Genomic DNA, 9,381 nt, shown 5'->3' with positions numbered 1-9,381 from the left:
TTCATGTCTTATGAGAGCAGTGGACTCACTTTCAGGTTGCGTCTAATAGAATCTAGTCAGTGATTGGTACTTACAGCTTTCAGTCACATATTTAACCCTCATCCCTGTCTGAAAATGCCTGAGTGGCCAAAGTGGGGTCATAAGGGGGTTAGACATTCTTCAGCCTGAAAACACAGCCAAACAGTGAATGTGGACGTCTTATGTCCTCTCAATCCACTTAAATTACCAAACGCTGAACTGTTTTTCTAGTAATGTACTTCCACTTCTGTGGAAAATTTTGATTCTATAGCCATAGCCATACATCACATTAATCTGGTTAATATACTAAAAACTTGGTCGCTGTAAATCCCTTGCTGTGTATCTGGTCTACTTGTAACATCTCTGTCTTTTTGTTCTGCTGTTTCTCTTTCTTTCTCTTTTTTCCCCTCACTCTCAGCCACACCTCCTCATTGCTCTTTCTGTCACACCTCCTCATCAGTTCATTCCCCTTACCTGTGAGCACACCTGGGCTCATTAGGTAGAGGGTTTATATTCACCTCTCCATCCTTTGTTCTTCGCCAGATTGTCTTCTACCTGTGAGAAACTTTCCAGCGTTATACCTACCTGATTCTTCGTGTCTGATCTCGTTCATCCCTGACCCGCTCTGCTACCCGTCGTCTGATCCCTGCCTGTCTCGTCAGCCTGGTTCTGCCTTTTCGTCCGTTTCCCTGGTGCTCGACCTGCCCTTTGTCCCTGACCACGTCTCTCTGCCTGCCGCCTGGTTTCGACCTGTTTCTGCCTCGGACCCTGTCTTCTGTCTCAGCCCCTCTGGACTCTACGGACTCCCCGGTTACTGGACTATCTGCCTGTCCCAGACGACCCCCTTTGCCTTACCCCTGTCGGATTACTGAGACTGAGTTTGTAACTGTGTTTAAAACTGTAACTGAAATATTGAATTCCTGTTGCTTCAACAAAGCCTCAGTAAAGGTTTTCAAACTCATACCTTTGTGTCGGTCTGCTTCTGGGTTCCGGTTGTATTTGTTACAATACTCTTGATTTGGTCTCAACCCCTCAGAATCTTGATATTGTCTTGTTTTAAAAATAGTGTTCCGCCCGTGTCTGCATGGGTTCTCTCCGGGTACTCTGGCTTCCGCCCATCATCCAAAGACATGCACTGATAGGTTAATCAGTTAATATAAATTGCCCATAGGTGTGAATGTGAGAGTGACTGGTAGTTTGTCTCTGTCAGCCCTGTGATGAACCAGTGACATGTCCAGGGTGTACCTCGTCTTCGCTCATAAGTAGCTGGAATAGGCTCCAGTGACCCCCATGACCCTAGTGAGGATAACGCAGGTTCAGATAATGAATGAATGAATAAATATACTGTAGTTTTAGTTGATGTTAATAAACAGCAAGAACTGTATGTGTAAATAATGACAAGTGTGTAATAGTGACTAAAAATTTCCTCAAAACTTGCCCTTTCCTTAGAGGGTATTTTTCAAGTCCTGCTTCATGTCTTTACCCTTGTGGATTTTAGGAAACCAGTATCAGAAACATATGAGAAAAAAAATAGAATCCACAATAATGCTGAAATGAGAGTCCTATGTTTGTCTCCTGATCTGCAGAAGAGTGCTACAAAAGCAAATAACAATCCCCTGGACCTTTCATGGGCATTTGGCTATGTCAGTAAAATATTCTGAAAGATGACTTAATGAATATGTTATTAACCAAAAAAAAAAAAAAAAGAAAGATGCAAATAGATCAGATCAAAACCTTCCCATGACCTTTTTGCATGTTTAAAGATAATGTCCATTGCAGTCTGATCTAGTGACAATGAGTTTCTAGCATCACTGGGAGACACACTGAGAATCACAGGGACCTCTGATCTACATAACTCTGACCTGGAAAAATAACTACAAGGTCAACACCAACAGCTGGAATCACGTGTGTGTGTATGTGTGTGTGAGGACATGTTTCACAGTAAATATGAGCTTTGGTGGCTGTGTGGGTTGTATGTGTGCCCAGACATCGCTACATTCCGACGCCATTGTGGAATAGAAGCAACATGCCTTCAGATGCACCTGTTCTGCAACAGAATATATTTAAACTAAATTCCAAGTCACCATGAGTGTTTGTGAGTGTTGGTCATCAATCTGTCTTATCCAAAAGGCGAGGTCCTCCAAAATTAAGCCGATGCTTAATTGTTTTAAAGTTGTGATACCATACCATTGGAGTTTTCTCCAAAAAGCCCAGACTCCCATGGATTTACATTGAAAGTAAGTAATGTTTTTCTGGGACTCATTCTGGTCCTTTTGACTAGAAACCTCTCATAACTTACATGGTGATTCATTTTTAAATGTTTCCTAGGCTTAATGTGTGCCATGTTGAGCTTTGATTGACAGGTCTGTATGACAGTATGTGGCCTGCTGAATTAAACTTCAATTTTATTTAGTACAAAAACATTTTATTCCCCGACAGACAACTCCATCATATTTGAGATTAATAGGTTCTATTAAGATTGATGAATTCCTGTATTTCCTCCTCTTTTGTCCAAATAGGGTCACTTCAGGCTCCAAAAAGCCAACGTGACAATGGCCAAATTGCAAATTATTGGGTTAAAAATGGCAGAAACCAACGAATGGTGTCACAGATGCTCTGTCCACAAATTATTTCCAGTATACCACCTTACTGAAGTTTGGCACATACGTCACATGATCACGTGGTCTTCTGTTTACAACACCATATTGGTAGGCAAGCTTTCCTTTGATTGTACAATTGCCCATTGTTGGTGATATTTATCTTTCTCCTGTGTAGATCTACAATAATGTAAAGCTTTAAGCCGTGTGATCATGGTAACCACATGTGTTGCAGTTGGTTGCAATAGATGAGTTTCATGTGACATATGCATACATTAAGTCTTGGAGGAGGAAGTCACGCCGAGTTCATAGCGTGTTAAACGACGAACCTGCTAAACTCCTGTGTGCCGTTTATTACTTAGCTTTCACCAAGTATAAGTTAGGCATAAAGACCGCTGGGTTCCATTGGTGGCAGCAGTGGTTCTGTTCTGCCGACTGCTGTTTATAGTTATTACCGTGGTTAGCGTAGCTTCTCAGTATAGTTAGCCTGCATGTCTGTTGTGCCTAGCGGCGTGGAAAAAAAGAATTGTCATCAAGTGGTACAGTGATGAAGACCCCTTTAAACCTACCAGGAGGGCTTCCCCTGACCTATCACTCTATAAAGAGACAGTGATTGTGGATGTACCTGCTCCCTTTGCCGGCGATGGCAGCCAGAGTTTCCTCAGCTGGGTGAGGCAGATGGGAGTGGCAGTCGGAGCTACAGCGGGTGACACCAGTGAGTTCAGCGGGGAGCTGGTGAGAATACTCCCCACCTGTCTGTGCAAGTCTGCTTTTCTACTATGGGACAGCCTTCCCAATGCGATCAAGTCAAATTCTGCAGCTGTGAAAGAGAAGATGGGATCGGCTTTTGGACAGAGACAGTTAATAGATCATTTTAGAGCTAACATATCGGCTCGTTCACGAGTTCCGGGGGAGACCCTGGAGGTGTGCACGGCTGATGTGAGCTGGCCGGTAGCTGGTACTTGTGTTTTTGCCTCCGAGAAATGCACGCATCACTGTTGTTAGTAAACATCGAAACTCAAGTGTGGTGCCTTTATCACAAGCAGATATACTCGCAAATGACAAAACACACAAACACAAATCCAAAGAAAAACATGATATAAAGCCACAGTTCTGACTTTCTGGATCCAGATAGTGTGCCTACCAATATGGCGGTGTAAACAACAATCACATGACCAGTGACATCAGCTGCAAGTCCTCAATTTATCCGTTCAGTATTTTGGACATAAATCAGAATGCAAACGGACCCTGGATCATAAAACATGTTGGATTCAAGTATTCCAAGTATGAGTTTTCAAAGCTAATATTTAAACTTATTTAAACACAGAAAGCACAATAATTGGTGTAGAGGCAAATCTTAGTGTTCCCTTTGGTTTCTTAACCCAAATTTTTCATCAGACACAATCACCACAGCTTTCCCCTTTCCAGGCTGTAACAACCGACTATTCTATCAAAACAGACATACAACTGACTGAGGTGAACGGAGTTATGTTTGGAAAAAACTGTTACACCAATCATCATATTAGTTTGACATACTTTGAATCAAATACTGCAAATCAGAACAAAAAAATCAGAGTACTCACCTATAATGTGGAGTGTGTCCATACATCAGCATTCAGATGACAGTGGAGCTTGACAAACTGGACCAGTGAACTTCGCTGAATGGGGTAGAATTAATGAAACAACTAATAGATTTTATTTTATTTTCTCATTCCTTAATTCAAAAATGTGATTACTTATCAATAATTATTCAATTATGACGCTTTTTATATTTAAATGCCTTTCTTTGGCATTATTAATTCCTAAAGTTTTAGACATATCAGAGGACATGCACTCCCGTGATTTTTTTACTTGTTCCATTCCATTAAATTCCGGCGCTTCTTGCCTAAACCTGTAATACTTATGTGGGCCAAGTCCGTATTTCCTGAGACATGACCAAATCCCACTTTCACACAGTTTGGGCGCTTTTGGCTGAGTCCCATGAAATGACATTTCAGCGGATTGGCAGGAACATCACATTTCCATTGAGTTACTTCCAAGGGATAAAGCGATTTGGGGACGTGGTTGTCATTATTCAGCATCAATGATCACAGATCACAGATCACTGATGGGGGTAACCCGTGGGACCCGTGGGTGGGGTTGGGGCAGGTGAAGAAAATGTCACTTTATTTGGGGGTCAGGTTGGAGTGGCTCAAACAGATACATAGGCTACATCCTTGATTCAGCTTCATACATTCATTTGCGTATAGATATTTTTGGCCTTAATTTTTCCACAGTCAGGTATGAGCCCCTGCAAATTCATGACCTGTCTAGACTGATCTGATCTTGGTATTTTGCATATAGCCTAAACAAGGACAACAGCAATAGGCCAGTTTATGAGGATAATGATAGTAATAATAATAATAACAACAACAATAATAATGCCGTACATAAGGCAAAGCTTGGGCTAATGGGTCTGACACCAATCTGGCAAACGGATCTGAAATGCATCTGGAATGTGGGAGACTCCGGCACAACGGAGCTGGGCCAGAGCTGGACTGGTTCTGTAGAAGATCCGTTTCGCAGAGCAGTACCGGTTTTGGCCCGATGTGTGTTTGGACACTGGGACGGATCTGTCAAACGGTTTCAGGATGCAATTCTGTTCCAGATCTGTCCCAGTGTTTCTTTGCTATCTGGGGCGTGGCCATGATTGTCGGACATCCAGCCCCCCCCCCCACCCACCCACCCCCACACACACACAGTTCGGCAATCACTGACCACCCCCACCCCAGTCTGACAGAGGAAAATATAATAATTTTCTATAGCATTTGTGCTTTTCATCTTAACTGAATATTTCATTTGAATAGTCAGCAGAGCCTTTAAAAGTGATGTGTAAAAGTAAAATGAGGCGCAGTGGCCACAGATTTGCATCTGAACACTTTAGATATTGAACTAACACGGGGTTTAAAGCTTTACTGTGACTGTTCAATCACATCTAGAATATACACAAGAATCATGTTGGCCCAGATTTGTATTATGACTCTGGTCCAGATTCATATTACAATTCTGGTCCAGATCAGCATTACAACTTTGAAAATAAGTCTTGGTTGTGTGATGGGAGACTGTTCTGGGCCAAATCCGTATGCCAGCACAACTCCAGAACTGCTGGAGAGAGCTGAAAGACGGATGAGATGCGGATTTGGTCCAAAGTTCTTTTAATTACATCTGTTTTGGTTCCCTGGGATTGCAGGATAGTTTGTTTGTTAAATGTTTGATTTTCTGTTCTGTTGTATTTTCCAGTTGTTATTGTTTTTTCTTGTATGAGGAGTCCATCCATCCATTATCCTCCACTTTATCCGGGGCCGAGTCGCAGGGGTAACAGTCTAAGCAAGGGTGCCCAGACTTCCCTCTCCCCAGACACCTCCTCCAGCTCTTCCGGGGGGACCCCAAGGCGTTCCCAGGCAAGCCGAGAGACATAGTCTCTCCAGCGTGTCCTAGGTCTTCCCTGAGGTCTCCTCCCGGCGGGACATGCCCGGAACACCTCCCCAGGGAGGCGTCCAGGAGGCATCCAAAACAGACGCCTGAGCCACCTCAGCTGGCCCCTCTCAATGTGGAGGAGCAGCGGCTCTACTCCGAGCTCCTCCCTGGTGACTGAGCACCTCACCCTATCCCTAAGCCACCTTATGGAGGAAGCTCATTTTGACCGCTTGTATCCGAGATGTTGTCCTTTCAGTCATGACCCAAAGCTCATGACCATAGGTGAGGGTAGGAATGTAGATTGACCGGTAAATCGAGAGCTCTGCCTTTCAGCTCAGCTCCTTCTTCACCATGACAGACCGGTACAACGACCGCATCACTGCAGATGCTGCACCGATCCGTCTGTCAATCTCACGCTCCATCCTTCCCTCACTCGTGAACAAGACCCCGAGATACTTGAACTCCTCCACTTGGGGCAAGGGTTCCCCACCTACCCGGAGAGGGCAGACCACCTTTTTCCGGTTGAGAACCATGGCCTCGGATTTGGAGGTGCTGATCCTCATCCCACTCGCTTCACACTCAGCTGCAAACCGCCCTAGGGCACGCTGAAGGTCCAGGTTCAATGAGCCCAACAGGACAACATCATCCGCAAAAAGCGGAGATAAAATCGTGTGGTCCCCAAACCGGACCCCGTCCGGCCCCTGGCTGCACCTAGAAATTCTGTCCATAAAAATTATGAACAGATCCAGTGAAAAAGGGCAGCCCTGCCGGAGTCCAACATGCACCTGGAACAGGTCTGACTTACTGCTGGCAATGCAAACCAGGCTCCTGCTTCGGTCATACAAGGACCGGACTGCCCTTTGCAGAGGGCCCCGGACCCCATACTCCCGAAGCACCCCCCACAGGATATCATGAGGGAAACAGTCGAACGCCTTCTCCAAATCCACAAGACACATGTCGACTGGATGGGGTGAACTCCCATGAACCCTCGAGCACCCTACGAAGGGTATAGAGCTGGTCCAGTGTTCTGCGACCAGGAGGAAAACTGCATTGTTCCTCCTGGATCCGAGGATCGACTATCAGTCGGATCCTCCACTCCAGTACCCTGGAATAGACTTTTCCCGGGAGGCTGAGGAGTATGATCCCCCTGTAGTTGGAGCACATCCTCCACCACCCTGGTCTGCCAGTCCAGAGGTACTGTCCCCGACTGCCACGCGATGTTACAGAGATGTGTCAGCCAAGACAGTCCCTGCACATCCAGAGACTATAGGTACTCAGGGTGAATCTCATCCACCCTCAGTGCTCTGCCACCGAGGAGCTTGCCAACCACCTCGGTGACTTCAGCTTGGGTGATGGATGAGTTCCACCTCTGAGACCTCAGCCTCTGCTTCCTCCATGGAAGACGTGGCAGTGGGATTGAGGAGATCCTCAAAGTATTCCTTCCACCGTCCAACAACATCCCCGGTCGAGGTCAGCAACTCCCCACTTCCACTGTAAACAGTGTTGGTGGGGAACTGCTTTCCCTTCCTGAGGTGCCGAACGGTTTGCCTGAATTTCCTCGAGGCCAACCAATAGTTCTCCTCCATGGCCTCCCCAAACTCCACCCAGACCCGAGTTTTTGCCTCCACAACCGCTCGGGGTGCAGCACACTTGACCTTCCGGTACCCATCAGCTGCCTCCAGAGTCCCACGAGCCAACAAGGCTCGATAAGACTCTTTCTTCAGCTTGACGACATCCCTTACTTCCGGAGTCCACCACCGGGTTCGGGGATTGCCGCCACAACAGGCACCGGAGACCCTGCGGCCACAGCTCAGAGCAGCCGCTTCGACCATGGAGGTGGAGAACATGGTCCACTCGGACTAAATATCCCCAACCTCCCCCGGGAGCTGGGAGAAGCTCTCCCAGAGGTGAGAGTTGAAGACTGCGCTGGCATCGGGCTCTGCCAGACGTTCCCAACAGACCCTCACAACATGTTTTGGCCTGCTGAGTCTGTCCGGCTTCCTCCTTTGCCAGCGGATCCAACTCACCACCAGGTGGTGATCGGTTGACAGCTCTGCCCCTCTCTTCACCCGAGTGTCCAAAACACACGGCCGGAGGTCTGATGACACAACAACAAAGTCGATCATCGACCACCGGCCTAGGGTGTTCTGGTGCCAAGTGCACTTATGGACATCCCTGTGTTCAAACATGGTGTTTGTTATAGACAAACTGTGAGTAGCACAGAAGTCCAGTGTATGAGGAGTATGAAATGATTTTACCTCTGATAAATGCCTTCCCAGCTTCCCATAACAGTGAGGGTGAGATGTCTAGAGAGTCATTCATTTCCAGATAGAATGCCCACTCTTGCCTTATTAAAGTTATGAAATTTGGGTCTTCTAATAATGAAGTATTGAGGCACCATCATGTTGGGGTTTTGACGTGTGTTTGTGTATTAATAGACAAGGAAACAGGCACGTAGTCACTGATCACGATTGGGTGAATTGTGTTATCTGAAATATTAGGTAAGAGTGAGTTATTGACTATAAATAGATCAATTCTTGAGGAGCATTGGTGAACTGGGGAGAAGTTGTATACTCTCTTAGAGATGGATTCCTTATTCTCCAGCTGTTGCCTAGGCCGTAGTCCTCCATGTATTGCTTGATTATGTTGGTAGAGTGCCAGTTCCTTACTTTACCAGAGATGCTTGAGCGGTCGATTGTTGGGTTAATTACAGTCCTAAAGTCTCCAGCTATAATGAAGTAATTGGAATTGGACAATGCAGAGAAGAAATTGTGAAAGAAAGTTGGATCATCACTGTTTGGGCCATATATGTTTGCAAGTGTAAATGTTGTGTGGTTGACAGATATATTGAGAATAATAAATCTCCCATCTGGGTCAGTGATAGATTGGTTGAGTGTAAGCTGAATGTCTTTATTTATTAGTATAGAGACTCCTCTTTGTTTACTGTTATATGTGGATGAAAATTTTCGGTCAAATTGTTTGAGTTGGAGGAATTGTAATTCTATGTCCGTGAGATGTGTTTCTTGTTAGAAGCATATGTCAGCCCCTATGTCACACCTGCAGCCAGACGATAGTCTGGTTTTGTTTGTCTTTTATGTTTTGTTTGTCTCTTCCTGTTTTATTTTGTTAAGTTTTCCCTCATGTGTCTTGTCTGTCGTCTTTACTTCCTGTTCCCTGATCATCCTCACCTCTGACCTGATTACCTGTCTCCGCCCTGATTTGTTCCACCTGTGTCTAGTTGTCTTCCCTCCCTTTTGTGTATTTAAACCCTGTCTCTTCCTTTTGTCAGTCGCCAGTTTGTAACTCCAGT

This window comes from Sphaeramia orbicularis, chromosome 15 (assembly GCF_902148855.1).
Source record: "Sphaeramia orbicularis chromosome 15, fSphaOr1.1, whole genome shotgun sequence".
Classification (NCBI taxonomy): Eukaryota; Metazoa; Chordata; class Actinopteri; order Kurtiformes; family Apogonidae; genus Sphaeramia; species Sphaeramia orbicularis.
The sequence above is the reverse complement of the archived record's forward strand: the minus strand, read 5'-3'. Positions refer to the sequence as shown.